The sequence below is a fragment of the Leuresthes tenuis genome, unplaced genomic scaffold, assembly GCF_036924035.1.
Source record: "Leuresthes tenuis unplaced genomic scaffold, fLeuTen1.0.hap1 SCAF_14, whole genome shotgun sequence".
In the NCBI taxonomy this organism is placed as follows: Eukaryota; Metazoa; Chordata; class Actinopteri; order Atheriniformes; family Atherinopsidae; genus Leuresthes; species Leuresthes tenuis.
In genome coordinates, this window is record NW_027325368.1 from 30,187,960 (window position 1) to 30,211,850 (window position 23,891).

Sequence of the window (23,891 nt, forward strand, 5' to 3'; positions counted from 1 at the left end):
ACCCAGCCTCATTCCTCAATTATATTCATATTCATATAAACAGAACCAACATTGATCACAAAGCTGAACCTCAGTGAAACCCAGCCTCATTCATCAGTTATATTCATATTAATATAAACAGAACCAACATTGATCAATGAGTTTAACCTCAGTGAAACGCAGCCTCATTCCTCAATTATATTCATAGTAATATAAACAGAACAAACATTGATCACAAAGCTGAACCTCAGTGAAACCCAGCCTCATTCATCAATTATATTCATATTAATATAAACAGAACCAACATTGATCAATGAGTTTAACCTCAGTGAAACGCAGCCTCATTCCTCAATTATGTTCATATTAATATAAAGAGAACCAACATTGATCACAAAGCTGAACATCAGTGAAACCAAGCCACATTCCTCAATTATTTTCATATTAATATAAACAGAACCAACATTGAACACAAAGCTGAACCTCAGTGAAACCCAGCCTCATTCATCAATTATATTCATATTAATATAAACAGAACCAACATTGATTAATGAGTTTAACCTCAGTGAAACGCAGCCTCATTCCTCAATTATATTCATATAAATATAAACAGAACCAACATTGATCACAAAGCTGAACCTCAGTGAAACCCAGCCTCATTCATCAATTATATTCATATTATTATAAACAGAACCAACAGTGATCAATGAGTTTAAGTTCTTTGAAACACAGCCTCATTCATTAATTATATTCATATAAATATATACAGAACCAACATTGATCACAAAGCTGAACCTCAGTGAAACCAAGCCTCAATCATCAATTATATTCATTTTAATATAGACAGAACCATCATTGATCAATGAGTTTAACCTCAGTGAAACCCACCTTATTCCGCAAGTATATTCATATTAATATAAACAGAACCAACATTGATCACAAAGCTGAACCTCAGTGAAACTCAGCCTCATTCATCAATTATATACATATTAATATAAACGGAACAAGCATTGACCACAAAGCTGAACCTCAGTGAAACCCAGCCTCATTCATCAATTATATTCATATTAATATAAACGGAACAAGCATTGACCACAAAGCTGAACCTCAGTGAAACCCAGCCTCATTCATCAATTATATTCATATCAATATAAACAGAACAAACATTGATCACAAAGCTGAACCTCAGTGAAACCCAGCCTCATTCATCAATTATATTCATATTAATATAAACAGAACCAACATTGATCAATGAGTTTAACCTCAGTGAAACCCAGCCTCATTCCTCAATTATATTCATATTCATATAAACAGAACCAACATTGATCACAAAGCTGAACCTCAGTGAAACCCAGCCTCATTCATCAGTTATATTCATATTAATATAAACAGAACCAACATTGATCAATGAGTTTAACCTCAGTGAAACGCAGCCTCATTCCTCAATTATATTCATAGTAATATAAACAGAACAAACATTGATCACAAAGCTGAACCTCAGTGAAACCCAGCCTCATTCATCAATTATATTCATATTAATATAAACAGAACCAACATTGATCAATGAGTTTAACCTCAGTGAAACGCAGCCTCATTCCTCAATTATGTTCATATTAATATAAAGAGAACCAACATTGATCACAAAGCTGAACATCAGTGAAACCAAGCCACATTCCTCAATTATTTTCATATTAATATAAACAGAACCAACATTGAACACAAAGCTGAACTTCAGTGAAACCCAGCCTCATTCATAAATTATATTCATATTAATATAAACAGAACCAACATTGATCACAAAGCTGAACCTCAGTGAAACAAAGCCTAATTCATCAATTATATTCATATTAATATAAACAGAACCAATATTGATCAATGAGTTTAACCTCAGTGAAACCCAGCCTCATTCATCAATTATATTCATATTAATATAAAAAGAACCCACATTGACCACAAAGCTGAATCTCAGTGAAATCCAGCTTCATTCATCAATTTTATTCATATTAATATAAACAGAACCAACATTGATCACAAAGCTGAACCTCAGTGAAACCCAGCCTCATTCATCAATTTTATTCATATTAATATAAACAGAACCAACATTGATCAATGAGTTTAACCTCAGTGAAACGCAGCCTCATTCCTCAATTATATTCATATTAATATAAACAGAACCAACATTGATCAATGAGTTTAAGTTCTTTGAAACACAGCCTCATTCATTAATTATATTCCTATAAATATATACAGAACCAACATTGATCACAAAGCTGAACCTCAGTGAAACCCAGCCTCATTCATCAATTATATTCATATTAATATAAACAGAACCAACATTGATCAATGAGTTTAACCTCAGTGAAACGCAGCCTTATTCCTCAATTATATTCATATTAATATAAACAGAACAAACATTGATCACAAAGCTGAACCTCAGTGAAACCCAGCCTCATTCATCAATTATATACATATTAATAGAAACAGAACAAGCATTGACCACAAAGCTGAATCTCAGTGAAACCCAGCCTCATTCATCAATTATATTCATATTAATATAAACAGAACAAACATTGATCACAAAGCTGAACCTCAGTGAAACCCAGCCTCATTCATCAATTATATTCATATTAATATAAACAGAACCAACATTGATCAATGAGTTTAACCTCAGTGAAACGCAGCCTCATTCCTCAATTATATTCATAGTAATATAAACAGAACAAACATTGATCACAAAGCTGAACCTCAGTGAAACCCAGCCTCATTCATCAATTATATTCATATTAATATAAACAGAACCAACATTGATGAATGAGTTTAACCTCAGTGAAACGCAGCCTCATTCCTCAATTATGTTCATATTAATATAAAGAGAACCAACATTGATCACAAAGCTGAACATCAGTGAAACCCAGCCACATTCCTCAATTATATTCATATTAATATAAACAGAACCAACATTGAACACAAAGCTGAACCTCAGTGAAACCCAGCCTCATTCATCAATTATATTCATATTAATATAAACAGAACCAACATTGACCACAAAGCTGAAGCTCATTGAAACCCAGCCTCATTCATCAATTATATTCATATTAATATAAACAGAACCAACATTGATCACAAAGCTGAATCTCAGTGAAACCCAGCCTCATACATCAATTATATTCATATTAATATAAACAGAACCAACATTGATCACAAAGCTGAACCTCAGTGAAACCCAGCCTCATTCGTAAATTATATTCATATTAATATAAACAGAACCAACATTGATCACAAAGCTGAACCTCAGTGAAACCAAGCCTAATTCATCAATTATATTCATATTAATATAAACAGAACCAATATTGATCAATGAGTTTAACCTCAGTGAAACCCAGCCTCATTCATCAATTATATTCATATTAATATAAAAAGAACCAACATTGACCACAAAGCTGAATCTCAGTGAAATCCAGCTTCATTCATCAATTTTATTCATATTAATATAAACAGAACCAACATTGATCACAAAGCTGAACCTCAGTGAAACCCAGCCTCATTCATCAATTTTATTCATATTAATATAAACAGAACCAACATTGATCAATGAGTTTAACCTCAGTGAAACGCAGCCTCATTCCTCAATTATATTCATATTAATATAAACAGAACCAACATTGATCAATGAGTTTAAGTTCTTTGAAACACAGCCTCATTCATTAATTATATTCCTATAAATATATACAGAACCAACATTGATCACAAAGCTGAACCTCAGTGAAACCCAGCCTCATTCATCAATTGTATTCATATTAATATAAACAGAACAAACATTGATCAATGAGTTTAACCTCAGTGAAACGCAGCCTTATTCCTCAATTATATTCATATTAATATAAACAGAACCAACATTGATCACAAAGCTGAACCTCAGTGAAACCCAGCCTCATTCATCAATTATATACATATTAATATAAACAGAACAAGCATTGACCACAAAGCTGAATCTCAGTGAAACCCAGCCTCATTCATCAATTATATTCATATTAATATAAACAGAACAAACATTGATCACAAAGCTGAACCTCAGTGAAACCCAGCCTCATTCATCAATTATATTCATATTAATATAAACAGAACCAACATTGATCAATGAGTTTAACCTCAGTGAAACCCAGCCTCATTCCTCAATTATTTTCATATTCATATAAACAGAACCAACATTGATCACAAAGCTGAACCTCAGTGACACCCAGCCTCATTCATAAGTTATATTCATATTAATATAAACAGAACCAACATTGATCAATGAATTTAACCTCAGTGAAACGCAGCCTCATTCCTCAATTATATTCATAGTAATATAAACAGAACAAACATTGATCACAAAGCTGAACCTCAGTGAAACGCAGCCTCATTCATCAATTATATTCATATTAATATAAACAGAACCAACATTGATCAATGAGTTTAACCTCAGTGAAACGCAGCCTCATTCATCAATTATATTCATATTATTATAAACAGAAACAACATTGATCAATGAGTTTAAGTTCTTTGAAACACAGCCTCATTCATTAATTATATTCATATAAATATATACAGAACCAACATTGATCACAAAGCTGAACCTCAGTGAAACCAAGCCTCAATCATCAATTATATTCATTTTAATATAGACAGAACCATCATTGATCAATGAGTTTAACCTCAGTGAAACGCAGCCTTATTCCTCAATTATATTCATATTAATATAAACAGAACCAACATTGATCACAAAGCTGAACCTCAGTGAAACCCAGCCTCATTCATCAATTATATACATATAAATATAAACAGAACAAGCATTGATCACAAAGCTGAACCTCAGTGAAACCAAGCCTCAATCATCAATTATATTCATTTTAATATAGACAGAACCATCATTGATCAATGAGTTTAACCTCAGTGAAACGCAGCCTTATTCCTCAATTATATTCATATTAATATAAACAGAACAAACATTGATCACAAAGCTGAACCTCAGTGAAACCCAGCCTCATTCATCAATTATATTCATATTAATATAAACAGAACCAACATTGATCAATGAGTTTAACCTCAGTGAAACCCAGCCTCATTCCTCAATTATATTCATATTCATATAAACAGAACCAACATTGATCACAAAGCTGAACCTCAGTGAAACCCAGCCTCATTCCTCAATTATATTCATATTCATATAAACAGAACCAACATTGATCACAAAGCTGAACCTCAGTGAAACCCAGCCTCATTCATCAGTTATATTCATATTAATATAAACAGAACCAACATTGATCAATGAGTTTAACCTCAGTGAAACGCAGCCTCATTCCTCAATTATATTCATAGTAATATAAACAGAACAAACATTGATCACAAAGCTGAACCTCAGTGAAACCCAGCCTCATTCATCAATTATATTCATATTAATATAAACAGAACCAACATTGATCAATGAGTTTAACCTCAGTGAAACGCAGCCTCATTCCTCAATTATGTTCATATTAATATAAAGAGAACCAACATTGATCACAAAGCTGAACATCAGTGAAACCCAGCCACATTCCTCAATTATATTCATATTAATATAAACAGAACCAACATTGAACACAAAGCTGTACCTCAGTAAAACCCAGTCTCATTCATCAATTATATTCATATTAATATAAACAGAACCAACATTGACCACAAAGCTGAATCTCAGTGAAACCCAGCCTCATTCATCAATTATATTCATATTAATATAAACAGAACCAACATTGATCACAAAGCTGAACCTCAGTGAAACCCAGCCTCATTCATCAATTATATTCATATTAATATAAACAGAACCAACATTGATCACAAAGCTGAACCTCAGTGAAACCCAGCCTCATTCATCAATTATATTCATATTAATATAAACAGAACCAACATTGATCACAAAGCTGAACCTCAGTGAAACCCAGCCTAATTCATCAATTATATGCATATTAATATAAACAGAACCAATATTGATCAATGAGTTTAACCTCAGTGAAACCCAGCCTCATTCATCAATTATATTCATATTAATATAAAAAGAACCAACATTGACCACAAAGCTGAATCTCAGTGAAACCCAGCCTCATTCATCAATTATATTCATATTAATATAAACAGAACCAACATTGATTAATGAGTTTAACCTCAGTGAAACGCAGCCTCATTCCTCAATTATATTCATATAAATATAAACAGAACCAACATTGATCACAAAGCTGAACCTCAGTGAAACCCAGCCTCATTCATCAATTATATACATATTAATATAAACAGAACAAGCATTGACCACAAAGCTGAACCTCAGTGAAACCCAGCCTTATTCATCAATTATATTCATATTAATATAAACAGAACCAACATTGATCACAAAGCTGAATGTCAGTGAAACCCAGCCTCATTCATCAATTATATTCATATTAATATAAACAGAACCAACATTGATCACAAAGCTGAACCTCAGTGAAACCCAGCCTCATTCATCCATTATATTCATATTAATATAAACAGAACCAACATTGATCACAAAGCTGAACCTCAGTGAAACCCAGCCTAATTCATCAATTATATTCATATTAATATAAACAGAACCAATATTGACCAATGAGTATATTAATATGAATATAATTGATAAATGAGGCTGGGTTTCACTGAGGTTCAGCTTTGTGATCAATGTTTGTTCTGTTTATATTACTATGAATATAATTGAGGAATGAGGCTGCGTTTCACTGAGGTTAAACTCATTGATCAATGTTGGTTCTGTTTATATTAATATGAATATAATTGATGAATGAGGCTGGGTTTCACTGAGGTTCAGCTTTGTGATCAATGTATGTTCTGTTTATATTAATATGTATATAATTGATGAATGAGGCTGGGTTTCACTGAGGTTCAGTTTTGTGATCAATGTTGGTTCTGTTTATATTAATATGAATATAATTGAGGAATAAGGCTGCGTTTCACTGAGGTTAAACTCATTGATCAATGTTGGTTCTGTTTATATTAATATGAATATAATTGATGAATGAGGCTGGGTTTCACTGAGGTTCAGCTTTGTGATCAATGTTGGTTCTGTATATATTTATATGAATATAATTAATGAATGAGGCTGTGTTTCAAAGAACTTAAACTCATTGATCAATGTTGGTTCTGTTTATATTAATATGAATATAATTGAGGAATGAGGCTGCGTTTCACTGAGGTTAAACTCATTGATCAATGTTGGTTCTGTTTATATTAATATGAATAAAATTGATGAATGAGGCTGGGTTTCACTGAGGTTCAGCTTTGTGATAAATGTTGGTTCTGTTTATATTAATATGAATAAAATTGATGAATGAGGCTGGATTTCACTGAGATTCAGCTTTGTGGTCAATGTTGGTTCTTTTTATATTAATATGAATATAATTGATGAATGAGGCTGGGTTTCACTGAGGTTAAACTCATTGATCAATATTGGTTCTGTTTATATTAATATGAATATAATTGATGAATTAGGCTGGGTTTCACTGAGGTTCAGCTTTGTGATCAATGTTGGTTCTGTTTATATTAATATGAATATAATTGATGAATGAGGCTGGGTTTCACTGAGGTTCAGCTTTGTGATCAATGTTGGTTCTGTTTATATTAATATGAATATAATTGATGAATGAGGCTGGGTTTCACTGAGGTTCAGCTTTGTGGTCAATGCTTGTTCTGTTTATATTAATATGTATATAATTGATGAATGAGGCTGGGTTTCACTGAGGTTCAGCTTTGTGATCAATGTTGGTTCTGTTTATATTAATATGAATATAATTGAGGAATAAGGCTGTGTTTCACTGAGCTTAAACTCATTGATCAATGATGGTTCTGTCTATATTAAAATGAATATAATTGATGATTGAGGCTTGTTTTCACTGAGGTTCAGCTTTGTGATCAATGTTGGTTCTGTATATATTTATATGAATATAATTAATGAATGAGGCTGTGTTTCAAAGAAGTTAAACTCATTGATCAATGTTGGTTCTTTTTATATTAATATGAATATAATTGATGAATGAGGCTGGGTTTCACAGAGGTTCAGCTTTGTGATCAATGTTGGTTCTGTTTATATTTATATGAATATAATTGAGGAATGAGGCTGCGTTTCACTGAGGATAAACTCATTAATCAATGTTGGTTCTTTTTATATTAATATGAATATAATTGATGAATGAGGCTGGGTTTCACTGAGGTTCAGCTTTGTGATCAATGTTGGTTCTATATATATTTATATGAATATAATTAATGAATGAGGCTGTGTTTCAAAGAACTTAAACTCATTGATCAATGTTGGTTCTGTTTATATTAATATGAATATAATTGAGGAATGAGGCTGCGTTTCACTGAGGTTAAACTCATTGATCAATGTTGGTTCTGTTTATATTAATATGAATAAAATTGAAGAATGAGGCTGGATTTCACTGAGATTCAGCTTTGTGGTCAATGTTGGTTCTTTTTATATTAATATGAATATAATTGATGAATGAGGCTGGGTTTCACTGAGGTTAAACTCATTGATCAATATTGGTTCTGTTTATATTAATATGAATATAATTGATGAATTAGGCTGGGTTTCACTGAGGTTCAGCTTTGTGATCAATGTTGGTTCTGTTTATATTAATATGAATATAATTGATGAATGAGGCTGGGTTTCACTGAGGTTCAGCTTTGTGATCAATGTTGGTTCTGTTTATATTAATATGAATATAATTGAGGAATGAGGCTGGGTTTCACTGAGGCTAAACTCATTGATCAATGTTGGTTCTGTTTATACTAATATAAATATAATTGAGGAACGAGGCTGCGTTTCACTGAGGTTAAACTCATTGATCAATGTTGGTTCTGTTTATATTAATATGAATAAATTCTGATGAATGAGGCTGGGTTTCACTGAGGTTAAACTCATTGATCAATGTTGGTTCTGTTTATATTAATATGAATAAAATTGATGAATGAGGCTGGGTTTCACTGATGTTCAGCTTTGTGATCAATGTCGGTTCTGTTTATATTAATATGAATATAATTGATGAATGAGGCTGGGTTTCACTGAGGTTCAGCTTTGTGATCAATGTTGGTTCTGTTTATATTAATATGAATATAATTGAGGAATAAGGCTGTGTTTCACTGAGGTTAAACTCATTGATCAATGTTGGTTCTGTTTATATTAAAATGAATATAAATGATGATTGAGGCTTGGTTTCACTGAGGTTCAGCTTTGTGATCAATGTTGGTTCGGTATATATTTATATAAATAAAATTAATGAATGAGGCTGTGTTTCAAAGAAGTTAAAGTCATTGATCAATGTTGGTTCTTTTTATATTAATATGAAAATAATTGATGAATGAGGCTGGGTTTCACTGAGGTTTAGCTTTGTGATCAATGTTCGTTCTGTTTATATTAATATGAATATAATTGATGAATGAGGCTGGGTTTCACTGAGGTTCAGCTTTGTGATCAATGTTGGTTCTGTTTATATTAATATGAATATAATTGAGGAATGAGGCTGGGTTTCACTGAGGCTAAACTCATTGATCAATGTTGGTTCTGTTTATACTAATATAAATATAATTGAGGAACGAGGCTGCGTTTCACTGAGGTTAAACTCATTGATCAATGTTGGTTCTCTTTATATTAATATGAATAAAATTGATGAATGAGGCTGGGTTTCACTGAGGTTAAACTCATTGATCAATGTTGGTTCTGTTTATATTAATATGAATAAAATTGATGAATGAGGCTGGGTTTCACTGATGTTCAGCTTTGTGATCAATGTCGGTTCTGTTTATATTAATATGAATATAATTGATGAATGAGGCTGGGTTTCACTGAGGTTCAGCTTTGTGATCAATGTTGGTTCTGTTTATATTAATATGAATATAATTGAGGAATAAGGCTGTGTTTCACTGAGGATAAACTCATTAATCAATGTTGGTTCTGTTTATATTAATATGAATATAATTGATGAATGAGGCTGGGTTTCACTGAGGTTCAGCTTTGTGATCAATGTTGGTTCTATATATATTTATATGAATATAATTAATGAATGAGGCTGTGTTTCACTGAGGTTAAACTCATTGATCAATGTTGGTTCTGTTTATATTAAAATGAATATAAATGATGATTGAGGCTTGGTTTCACTGAGGTTCAGCTTTGTGATCAATGTTGGTTCGGTATATATTTATATAAATAAAATTAATGAATGAGGCTGTGTTTCAAAGAACTTAAACTCATTGATCAATGTTGGTTCTGTTTATATTAATATGAATATAATTGATGAATGAGGCTGCGTTTCACTGAGGTTAAACTCATTGATCAATGTTGGTTCTGTTTATATTAATATGAATATAATTGATGAATTAGGCTGGGTTTCACTGAGGTTCAGCTTTGTGATCAATGTTGGTTCTGTTTATATTAATATGAATATAATTGATGAATGAGGCTGGGTTTCACTGAGGTTCAGCTTTGTGATCAATGTTGGTTCTGTTTATATTAATATGAATAAAATTGAAGAATGAGGCTGGATTTCACTGAGATTCAGCTTTGTGGTCAATGTTGGTTCTTTTTATATTAATATGAATATAATTGATGAATGAGGCTGGATTTCACTGAGGTTAAACTCATTGATCAATATTGGTTCTGTTTATATTAATATGAATATAATTGATGAATGAGGCTGGGTTTCACTGAGGTTTAGCTTTGTGATCAATGTTCGTTCTGTTTATATTAATATGAATATAATTGATGAATGAGACTGGGTTTCACTGAGGTTCAGCTTTGTGATCAATGTTGGTTCTGTCTATATTAATATGAATATAATTGAGGAATGAGGCTGGGTTTCACTGAGGCTAAACTCATTGATCAATGTTGGTTCTGTTTATACTAATATAAATATAATTGAGGAACGAGGCTGCGTTTCACTGAGGTTAAACTCATTGATCAATGTTGGTTCTGTTTATATTAATATGAATAAAATTGATGAAAGAGGCTGGGTTTCACTGAGGTTAAACTCATTGATCAATGTTGGTTCTGTTCATATTAATATGAATAAAATTGATGAATGAGGCTGGGTTTCACTGATGTTCAGCTTTGTGATCAATGTCGGTTCTGTTTATATTAATATGAATATAATTGATGAATGAGGCTGGGTTTCACTGAGGTTCAGCTTTGTGATCAATGTTGGTTCTGTTTATATTAATATGAATATAAATGATGATTGAGGCTTGGTTTCACTGAGGTTCAGCTTTGTGATCAATGTTGGTTCGGTATATATTTATATAAATAAAATTAATGAATGAGGCTGTGTTTCAAAGAAGTTAAAGTCATTGATCAATGTTGGTTCTTTTTATATTAATATGAAAATAATTGATGAATGAGGCTGGGTTTCACTGAGGTTTAGCTTTGTGATCAATGTTCGTTCTGTTTATATTAATATGAATATAATTGATGAATGAGGCTGGGTTTCACTGAGGTTCAGCTTTGTGATCAATGTTGGTTCTGTTTATATTAATATGAATATAATTGAGGAATGAGGCTGGGTTTCACTGAGGCTAAACTCATTGATCAATGTTGGTTCTGTTTATACTAATATAAATATAATTGAGGAACGAGGCTGCGTTTCACTGAGGTTAAACTCATTGATCAATGTTGGTTCTCTTTATATTAATATGAATAAAATTGATGAATGAGGCTGGGTTTCACTGAGGTTAAACTCATTGATCAATGTTGGTTCTGTTTATATTAATATGAATAAAATTGATGAATGAGGCTGGGTTTCACTGATGTTCAGCTTTGTGATCAATGTCGGTTCTGTTTATATTAATATGAATATAATTGATGAATGAGGCTGGGTTTCACTGAGGTTCAGCTTTGTGATCAATGTTGGTTCTGTTTATATTAATATGAATATAATTGAGGAATAAGGCTGTGTTTCACTGAGGATAAACTCATTAATCAATGTTGGTTCTGTTTATATTAATATGAATATAATTGATGAATGAGGCTGGGTTTCACTGAGGTTCAGCTTTGTGATCAATGTTGGTTCTATATATATTTATATGAATATAATTAATGAATGAGGCTGTGTTTCAAAGAACTTAAACTCATTGATCAATGTTGGTTCTGTTTATATTAATATGAATATAATTGAGGAATGAGGCTGCGTTTCACTGAGGTTAAACTCATTGATCAATGTTGGTTCTGTTTATATTAATATGAATAAAATTGATGAATGAGGATGGGTTTCACTGAGGTTCAGCTTTGTGATCAATGTTGGTTCTGTTTATATTAATATGAATAAAATTGAAGAATGAGGCTGGATTTCACTGAGATTCAGCTTTGTGGTCAATGTTGGTTCTGTTTATATTAATATGAATATAATTGAGGAATGAGGCTGCGTTTCACTGAGGTTAAACTCATTGATCAATGTTGGTTCTGTTTATATTAATATGAATAAAATTGATGAATGAGGCTGGGTTTCACTGATGTTCAGCTTTGTGATCAATGTCGGTTCTGTTTATATTAATATGAATATAATTGATGAATGAGGCTGGGTTTCACTGAGGTTCAGCTTTGTGATCAATGTTGGTTCTGTTTATATTAATATGAATATAATTGAGGAATAAGGCTGTGTTTCACTGAGGTTAAACTCATTGATCAATGTTGGTTCTGTTTATATTAAAATGAATATAAATGATGATTGAGGCTTGGTTTCACTGAGGTTCAGCTTTGTGATCAATGTTGCTTCGGTATATATTTATATAAATAAAATTAATGAATGAGGCTGTGTTTCAAAGAAGTTAAACTCATTGATCAATGTTGGTTCTTTTTATATTAATATGAATATAATTGATGAATGAGGCTGGGTTTCACTGAGGTTCAGCTTTGTGATCAATGTCGGTTCTGTTCATATTAATATGAATATAATTGATGAATGAGGCTGGGTTTCACTGAGGTTCAGCTTTTTGATCAATGCTTGTTCTGTTTCTATTAATATGTATATAATTGATGAATGAGGCTGGGTTTCACTGAGGTTCAGCTTTGTGATCAATGTTGGTTCTGTTTATATTTATATGAATATAATTGAGGAATGAGGCTGCGTTTCACTGAGGTTAAACTCATTAATCAATGTTGGTTCTGTTTATATTAATATGAATATAATTGAGGAATAAGGCTGTGTTTCACTGAGGTTAAACTCATTGATCAATGTTGGTTCTGTTTATATTAAAATGAATATAAATGATGATTGAGGCTTGGTTTCACTGAGGTTCAGCTTTGTGATCAATGTTGCTTCGGTATATATTTATATAAATATAACTGATGAATGAGGCTGTGTTTCAAAGAAGTTAAACTCATTGATCAATGTTGGTTCTTTTTATATTAATATGAATATAATTGATGAATGAGGCTGGGTTTCACTGAGGTTCAGCTTTGTGATCAATGTCGGTTCTGTTTATATTAATATGAATATAATTGATGAATGAGGCTGGGTTTCACTGAGGTTCAGCTTTTTGATCAATGCTTGTTCTGTTTCTATTAATATGTATATAATTGATGAATGAGGCTGGGTTTCACTGAGGTTCAGCTTTGTGATCAATGTTGGTTCTGTTTATATTTATATGAATATAATTGAGGAATGAGGCTGCGTTTCACTGAGGTTAAACTCATTAATCAATGTTGGTTCTGTTTATATTAATATGAATATAATTGATGAATGAGGCTGGGTTTCACTGAGGTTCAGCTTTGTGATCAATGTTGGTTCTGTATATATTTATATGAATATAATAAATGAATGAGGCTGTGTTTCAAAGAACTTAAACTCATTGATCAATGTTGGTTCTGTTTATATTAATATGAATATAATTGAGGAATGAGGCTGCGTTTCACTGAGGTTAAACTCATTGATCAATGTTGGTTCTGTTTATATTAATATGAATAAAATTGATGAATGAGGCTGGGTTTCACTGAGGTTCAGCTTTGTGATCAATGTTGGTTCTGTTTATATTAATATGAATATAATTGATGAATGAGTCTGGGTTTCACTGAGGTTCAGCTTTGTGATCAATGTTGGTTCTGTATATATTTATATGAATATAATTAATGAATGAGGCTGTGTTTCAAAGAACTTAAACTCATTGATCAATGTTGGTTCTGTTTATATTAATATGAATATAATTGATGAATGAGGCTGGGTTTCACTGAGGTTCAGCTTTGTGATCAATGTTGGTTCTGTTTATATTAATATGAATAAAATTGATGAATGAGGCTGGATTTCACTGAGATTCAGCTTTGTGGTCAATGTTGGTTCTTTTTATATTAATATGAATATAATTGATGAATGAGGCTGGGTTTCACTGAGGTTAAACTCATTGATCAATATTGGTTCTGTTTATATTAATATGAATATAATTGATGAATGAGGCTGGGTTTCACTGAGGTTTAGCTTTGTGATCAATGTTGGTTCTGTTTATTTTAATATGAATATAATTGATGAATGAGGCTGGGTTTCACTGAGATTCAGCTTTGTGGTCAATGTTGGTTCTGTTTATATTAATATGAATATAATTGATGAATGAGGCTGGGTTTCACTGAGGTTCAGCTTTGTGTTCAATGTTGGTTCTGTTTGTATTAATATGAATATAATTGAGGAATGCGGCATGGTTTCACTGATGTTCAGCATTTTGATCAATGTTGGTTCTCTTTATATTAATATGAACATAATTGAGGAATGAGACTGCGTTTCACTGAGGTTAAACTCATTGATCAATGTTGGTTCTGTTTATATTAATATGAATATAACTGATGAATGAGGCTGGGTTTCACTGAGGTTCAGCTTTGTGATCAATGTTGGTTCTGTTTATATGAATATGAATATAATTGAGGAATGAGGCTGGGTTTCACTGAGGTTAAACTCATTGATCAATGTTGGTTCTGTTTATATTAATATGAATATAATTGATGAATGAGGCTGGGTTTCACTGAGGTTCAGCTTTGTGATCAATGTTTGTTCTGTTTATATTAATATGAATATAATTGATGAATGAGGCTGGGTTTCACTGATGTTCAGCTTTGTGATCAATGTTGGTTCTGTTTATATTAATATGAACATAATTGAGGAATGAGGCTGCGTTTCACTGAGGTTAAACTCATTGATCAATGTTGGTTCTGTTTATATTAATATGAATATAATTAATGAATGAGGCTGTGTTTCAAAGAACTTAAACTCATTGATCAATGTTGGTTCTGTTTATATTAATATGAATATAATTGATGAATGAGGCTGCGTTTCACTGAGGTTAAACTCATTGATCAATGTTGGTTCTGTTTATATTAATATGAATATAATTGATGAATTAGGCTGGGTTTCACTGAGGTTCAGCTTTGTGATCAATGTTGGTTCTGTTTATATTAATATGAATATAATTGATGAATGAGGCTGGGTTTCACTGAGGTTCAGCTTTGTGATCAATGTTGGTTCTGTTTATATTAATATGAATATAATTGATGAATGAGGCTGGGTTTCACTGAGATTCAGCTTTGTGATCAATGTTGGTTCTGTTTATATTAATATGAATATAATTGAGGAATAAGGCTTTGTTTCACTGAGGTTAAACTCATTGATCAATGATGGTTCTGTCTATATTAAAATGAATATAATTGATGATTGAGGCTTGGTTTCACTGAGGTTCAGCTTTGTGATCAATGTTGGTTCTGTATATATTTATATGAATATAATTAATGAATGAGGCTGTGTTTCAAAGAAGTTAAACTCATTGATCAATGTTGGTTCTTTTTATATTAATATGAATATAATTGATGAATGAGGCTGGGTTTCACAGAGGTTCAGCTTTGTGATCAATGTTGGTTCTGTTTATATTTATATGAATATAATTGAGGAATGAGGCTGCGTTTCACTGAGGATAAACTCATTAATCAATGTTGGTTCTGTTTATATTAATATGAATATAATTGATGAATGAGGCTGGGTTTCACTGAGGTTCAGCTTTGTGATCAATGTTGGTTCTATATATATTTATATGAATATAATTAATGAATGAGGCTGTGTTTCAAAGAACTTAAACTCATTGATCAATGTTGGTTCTGTTTATATTAATATGAATATAATTGAGGAATGAGGCTGCGTTTCACTGAGGTTAAACTCATTGATCAATGTTGGTTCTGTTTATATTAATATGAATAAAATTGATGAATGAGGCTGGGTTTCACTGAGGTTCAGCTTTGTGATCAATGTTGGTTCTGTTTATATTAATATGAATAAAATTGAAGAATGAGGCTGGATTTCACTGAGATTCAGCTTTGTGGTCAATGTTGGTTCTTTTTATATTAATATGAATATAATTGATGAATGAGGCTGGGTTTCACTGAGGTTAAACTCATTGATCAATATTGGTTCTGTTTATATTAATATGAATATAATTGATGAATGAGGCTGGGTTTCACTGAGGTTTAGCTTTGTGATCAATGTTCGTTCTGTTTATATTAATATGAATATAATTGATGAATGAGACTGGATTTCACTGAGGTTCAGCTTTGTGATCAATGTTGGTTCTGTTTATATTAATATGAATATAATTGAGGAATGAGGCTGGGTTTCACTGAGGCTAAACTCATTGATCAATGTTGGTTCTGTTTATACTAATATAAATATAATTGAGGAACGAGGCTGCGTTTCACTGAGGTTAAACTCATTGATCAATGTTGGTTCTGTTTATATTAATATGAATAAAATTGATGAAAGAGGCTGGGTTTCACTGCGGTTAAACTCATTGATCAATGTTGGTTCTGTTCATATTAATATGAATAAAATTGATGAATGAGGCTGGGTTTCACTGATGTTCAGCTTTGTGATCAATGTCGGTTCTGTTTATATTAATATGAATATAATTGATGAATGAGGCTGGGTTTCACTGAGGTTCAGCTTTGTGATCAATGTTGGTTCTGTTTATATTAATATGAATATAAATGATGATTGAGGCTTGGTTTCACTGAGGTTCAGCTTTGTGATCAATGTTGGTTCGGTATATATTTATATAAATAAAATTAATGAATGAGGCTGTGTTTCAAAGAAGTTAAAGTCATTGATCAATGTTGGTTCTTTTTATATTAATATGAAAATAATTGATGAATGAGGCTGGGTTTCACTGAGGTTTAGCTTTGTGATCAATGTTCGTTCTGTTTATATTAATATGAATATAATTGATGAATGAGGCTGGGTTTCACTGAGGTTCAGCTTTGTGATCAATGTTGGTTCTGTTTATATTAATATGAATATAATTGAGGAATGAGGCTGGGTTTCACTGAGGCTAAACTCATTGATCAATGTTGGTTCTGTTTATACTAATATAAATATAATTGAGGAACGAGGCTGCGTTTCACTGAGGTTAAACTCATTGATCAATGTTGGTTCTCTTTATATTAATATGAATAAAATTGATGAATGAGGCTGGGTTTCACTGAGGTTAAACTCATTGATCAATGTTGGTTCTGTTTATATTAATATGAATAAAATTGATGAATGAGGCTGGGTTTCACTGATGTTCAGCTTTGTGATCAATGTCGGTTCTGTTTATATTAATATGAATATAATTGATGAATGAGGCTGGGTTTCACTGAGGTTCAGCTTTGTGATCAATGTTGGTTCTGTTTATATTAATATGAATATAATTGAGGAATAAGGCTGTGTTTCACTGAGGATAAACTCATTAATCAATGTTGGTTCTGTTTATATTAATATGAATATAATTGATGAATGAGGCTGGGTTTCACTTAGGTTCAGCTTTGTGATCAATGTTGGTTCTATATATATTTATATGAATATAATTAATGAATGAGGCTGTGTTTCAAAGAACTTAAACTCATTGATCAATGTTGGTTCTGTTTATATTAATATGAATATAATTGAGGAATGAGGCAGCGTTTCACTGAGGTTAAACTCATTGATCAATGTTGGTTCTGTTTATATTAATATGAATAAAATTGATGAATGAGGATGGGTTTCACTGAGGTTCAGCTTTGTGATCAATGTTGGTTCTGTTTATATTAATATGAATAAAATTGAAGAATGAGGCTGGATTTCACTGAGATTCAGCTTTGTGGTCAATGTTGGTTCTGTTTATATTAATATGAATATAATTGAGGAATGAGGCTGCGTTTCACTGAGGTTAAACTCATTGATCAATGTTGGTTCTGTTTATATTAATATGAATAAAATTGATGAATGAGGCTGGGTTTCACTGATGTTCAGCTTTGTGATCAATGTCGGTTCTGTTTATATTAATATGAATATAATTGATGAATGAGGCTGGGTTTCACTGAGGTTCAGCTTTGTGATCAATGTTGGTTCTGTTTATATTAATATGAATATAATTGAGGAATAAGGCTGTGTTTCACTGAGGTTAAACTCATTGATCAATGTTGGTTCTGTTTATATTAAAATGAATATAAATGATGATTGAGGCTTGGTTTCACTGAGGTTCAGCTTTGTGATCAATGTTGCTTCGGTATATATTTATATAAATAAAATTAATGAATGAGGCTGTGTTTCAAAGAAGTTAAACTCATTGATCAATGTTGGTTCTTTTTATATTAATATGAATATAATTGATGAATGAGGCTGGGTTTCACTGAGGTTCAGCTTTGTGATCAATGTCGGTTCTGTTCATATTAATATGAATATAATTGATGAATGAGGCTGGGTTTCACTGAGGTTCAGCTTTTTGATCAATGCTTGTTCTGTTTCTATTAATATGTATATAATTGATGAATGAGGCTGGGTTTCACTGAGGTTCAGCTTTGTGATCAATGTTGGTTCTGTTTATATTTATATGAATATAATTGAGGAATGAGGCTGCGTTTCACTGAGGTTAAACTCATTAATCAATGTTGGTTCTGTTTATATTAATATGAATATAATTGAGGAATAAGGCTGTGTTTCACTGAGGTTAAACTCATTGATCAATGTTGGTTCTGTTTATATTAAAATGAATATAAATGATGATTGAGGCTTGGTTTCACTGAGGTTCAGCTTTGTGATCAATGTTGCTTCGGTATATATTTATATAAATAAAATTAATGAATGAGGCTGTGTTTCAAAGAAGTTAAACTCATTGATCAATGTTGGTTCTTTTTATATTAATATGAATATAATTGATGAATGAGGCTGGGTTTCACTGAGGTTCAGCTTTGTGATCAATGTCGGTTCTGTTTATATTAATATGAATATAATTGATGAATGAGGCTGGGTTTCACTGAGGTTCAGCTTTTTGATCAATGCTTGTTCTGTTTCTATTAATATGTATATAATTGATGAATGAGGCTGGGTTTCACTGAGGTTCAGCTTTGTGATCAATGTTGGTTCTGTTTATATTTATATGAATATAATTGAGGAATGAGGCTGCGTTTCACTGAGGTTAAACTCATTAATCAATGTTGGTTCTGTTTATATTAATATGAATATAATTGATGAATGAGGCTGGGTTTCACTGAGGTTCAGCTTTGTGATCAATGTTGGTTCTGTATATATTTATATGAATATAATAAATGAATGAGGCTGTGTTTCAAAGAACTTAAACTCATTGATCAATGTTGGTTCTGTTTATATTAATATGAATATAATTGAGGAATGAGGCTGCGTTTCACTGAGGTTAAACTCATTGATCAATGTTGGTTCTGTTTATATTAATATGAATAAAATTGATGAATGAGGCTGGGTTTCACTGAGGTTCAGCTTTGTGATCAATGTTGGTTCTGTTTATATTAATATGAATATAATTGATGAATGAGTCTGGGTTTCACTGAGGTTCAGCTTTGTGATCAATGTTGGTTCTGTATATATTTATATGAATATAATTAATGAATGAGGCTGTGTTTCAAAGAACTTAAACTCATTGATCAATGTTGGTTCTGTTTATATTAATATGAATATAATTGATGAATGAGGCTGGGTTTCACTGAGGTTCAGCTTTGTGATCAATGTTGGTTCTGTTTATATTAATATGAATAAAATTGATGAATGAGGCTGGATTTCACTGAGATTCAGCTTTGTGGTCAATGTTGGTTCTTTTTATATTAATATGAATATAATTGATGAATGAGGCTGGGTTTCACTGAGGTTAAACTCATTGATCAATATTGGTTCTGTTTATATTAATATGAATATAATTGATGAATGAGGCTGGGTTTCACTGAGGTTTAGCTTTGTGATCAATGTTGGTTCTGTTTATATTAATATGAATATAATTGATGAATGAGGCTGGGTTTCACTGAGATTCAGCTTTGTGGTCAATGTTGGTTCTGTTTATATTAATATGAATATAATTGATGAATGAGGCTGGGTTTCACTGAGGTTCAGCTTTGTGTTCAATGTTGGTTCTGTTTGTATTAATATGAATATAATTGAGGAATGCGGCATGGTTTCACTGATGTTCAGCATTTTGATCAATGTTGGTTCTCTTTATATTAATATGAACATAATTGAGGAATGAGACTGCGTTTCACTGAGGTTAAACTCATTGATCAATGTTGGTTCTGTTTATATTAATATGAATATAACTGATGAATGAGGCTGGGTTTCACTGAGGTTCAGCTTTGTGATCAATGTTGGTTCTGTTTATATGAATATGAATATAATTGAGGAATGAGGCTGGGTTTCACTGAGGTTAAACTCATTGATCAATGTTGGTTCTGTTTATATTAATATGAATATAATTGATGAATGAGGCTGGGTTTCACTGAGGTTCAGCTTTGTGATCAATGTTTGTTCTGTTTATATTAATATGAATATAATTGATGAATGAGGCTGGGTTTCACTGAGGTACAGCTTTGTGTTCAATGTTGGTTCTGTTTATATTAATATGAATATAATTGAGGAATGTGGCTGGGTTTCACTGATGTTCAGCTTTGTGATCAATGTTGGTTCTCTTTATATTAATATGAACATAATTGAGGAATGAGGCTGCGTTTCACTGAGGTTAAACTCATTGATCAATGTTGGTTCTGTTTATATTAATATGAATATAATTAATGAATGAGGCTGTGTTTCAAAGAACTTAAACTCATTGATCAATGTTGGTTCTGTTTATAATAATATGAATATAATTGATGAATGAGGCTGCGTTTCACTGAGGTTAAACTCATTGATCAATGTTGGTTCTGTTTATATTAATATGAATATAATTGATGAATGAGGCTGTGTTTCACTGAGGTTCAGCTTTGTGATCAATGTTGGTTCTGTTTATATTAATATGAATATAATTGAGGAATGAGGCTGGGTTTCACTGAGGCTAAACTCATTGATCAATGTTGGTTCTGTTTATACTAATATAAATATAATTGAGGAACGAGGCTGCGTTTCACTGAGGTTAAACTCATTGATCAATGTTGGTTCTGTTTATATTAATATGAATAAAATTGATGAATGAGGCTGGGTTTCACTGAGGTTAAACTCATTGATCAATGTTTGTTCTGTTTATATTAATATGAATATAATTGATGAATGAGGCTGGGTTTCACTGATGTTCAGCTTTGTGATCAATGTCGGTTCTGTTTATATTAATATGAATATAATTGATGAATGAGGTTGGGTTTCACTGAGGTTCAGCTTTGTGGTCAATGCTTGTTTTGTTTATATTAATATGTATATAATTGATGAATGAGGCTGGGTTTCACTGAGGTTCAGCTTTGTGATCAATGTTGGTTCTGTTTATATTAATATGAATATAATTGAGGAATAAGGCTGCGTTTCACTGAGGTTAAACTCATTGATCAATGTTGGTTCTGTTTATATTAAAATGAATATAAATGATGATTGAGGCTTGGTTTCACTGAGGTTCAGCTTTGTGATCAATGTTGGTTCGGTATATATTTATATGAATAAAATTAATGAATGAGGCTGTGTTTCAAAGAAGTTAAACTCATTGATCAATGTTGGTTCTTTTTATATTAATATGAATATAATTGATGAATGAGGCTGGGTTTCACTGAGGTTCAGCTTTGTGATCAATGTCGGTTCTGTTTATATTAATATGAATATAATTGATGAATGAGGCTGGGTTTCACTGAGGTTCAGCTTTTTGATCAATGCTTGTTCTGTTTCTATTAATATGTATATAATTGATGAATGAGGCTGGGTTTCACTGAGGTTCAGCTTTGTGATCAATGTTGGTTCTGTTTATATTTATATGAATATAATTGAGGAATGAGGCTGGGTTTCACTGAGGTTAAACTCATTAATCAATGTTGGTTCTGTTTATATTAATATGAATATAATTGATGAATGAGGCTGGGTTTCACTGAGGTTCAGCTTTGTGATCAATGTTGGTTCTGTATATATTTATATGAATATAATAAATGAATGAGGCTGTGTTTCAAAGAACTTAAACTCATTGATCAATGTTGGTTCTGTTTATATTAATATGAATAAAATTGATGAATGAGGCTTGGTTTCACTGAGGTTCAGCTTTGTGATCAATGTTGGTTCTGTTTATATTAATATGAATATAATTGATTAATGAGGCTGGGTTTCACTGAGGTTCAGCTTTGTGATCAATGTCGGTTCTTTTTATATTAATATGAATATAATTGATGAATGAGGCTGGGTTTCACTGAGGTTTAGCTTTGTGATCAATGTTGGTTCTGTTTATATTAATATGAATATAATTGATGAATGAGGCTGGGTTTCACTGAGGTTCAGCTTTGTGATCAATGTTGGTTCTGTTTATATTAATATGAATATAATTGATGAATGAGGCTGGGTTTCACTGAGATTCAGCTATGTGATCAATGTTGGTTCTGTTTATATTAATATGAATATAATTGATGAATGAGGCTGGGTTTCACTGAGATTCAGCTTTGTGGTCAATGTTGGTTCTGTTTATATAAATATGAATATAATTGATGAATGAGGCTGGGTTTCACTGAGGTTTAGCTTTGTGATCAATGTTGGTTCTGTTTATATTAATATGAATATAATTGATGAATGAGGCTGGGTTTCACTGAGGTTCAGCTTTGTGATCAATGTTGGTTCTGTTTATATTAATATGAATATAATTGATGAATGAGGCTGGGTTTCACTGAGATTCAGCTTTGTGTTCAATGTTGGTTCTGTTTATATTAATATGAATATAATTGAGGAATGCGGCTGGGTTTCACTGATGTTCAGCTTTGTGATCAATGTTGGTTCTCTTTATATTAATATGAACATAATTGAGGAATGAGGCTGCGTTTCACTGAGGTTCAGCTTTGTGATCAATGTTGGTTCTGTTTATATTAATATGAATATAATTGATGAATGAGGCTGGGTTTCACTGAGGTTCAGCTTTGTGATCAATGTTTGTTCTGTTTATAAAACTATGAATATAAATGAGGAATGAGGCTGGGTTTCACTGAGGTACAGCTTTGTGTTCAATGTTGGTTCTGTTTATATTAATATGAATATAATTGAGGAATGTGGCTGGGTTTCACTGATGTTCAGCTTTGTGATCAATGTTGGTTCTCTTTATATTAATATGAACATAATTGAGGAATGAGGCTGCGTTTCACTGAGGTTAAACTCATTGATCAATGTTGGTTCTGTTTATATTAATATGAATATAACTGATGAATGAGGCTGGGTGTCACTGAGGTTCAGCTTTGTGATCAATGTTGGTTCTGTTTATATTAATATGAATATAATTGATGAATGAGGCTGGGTTTCACTGAGGTTCAGTTTTGTGATCAATGTTTGTTCTGTTTATATTACTATGAATATAATTGAGGAATGAGGCTGCGTTTCACTGAGGTTAAACTCATTGATCAATGTTGGTTCTGTTTATATTAATATGAATATAACTGATGAATGAGGCTGGGT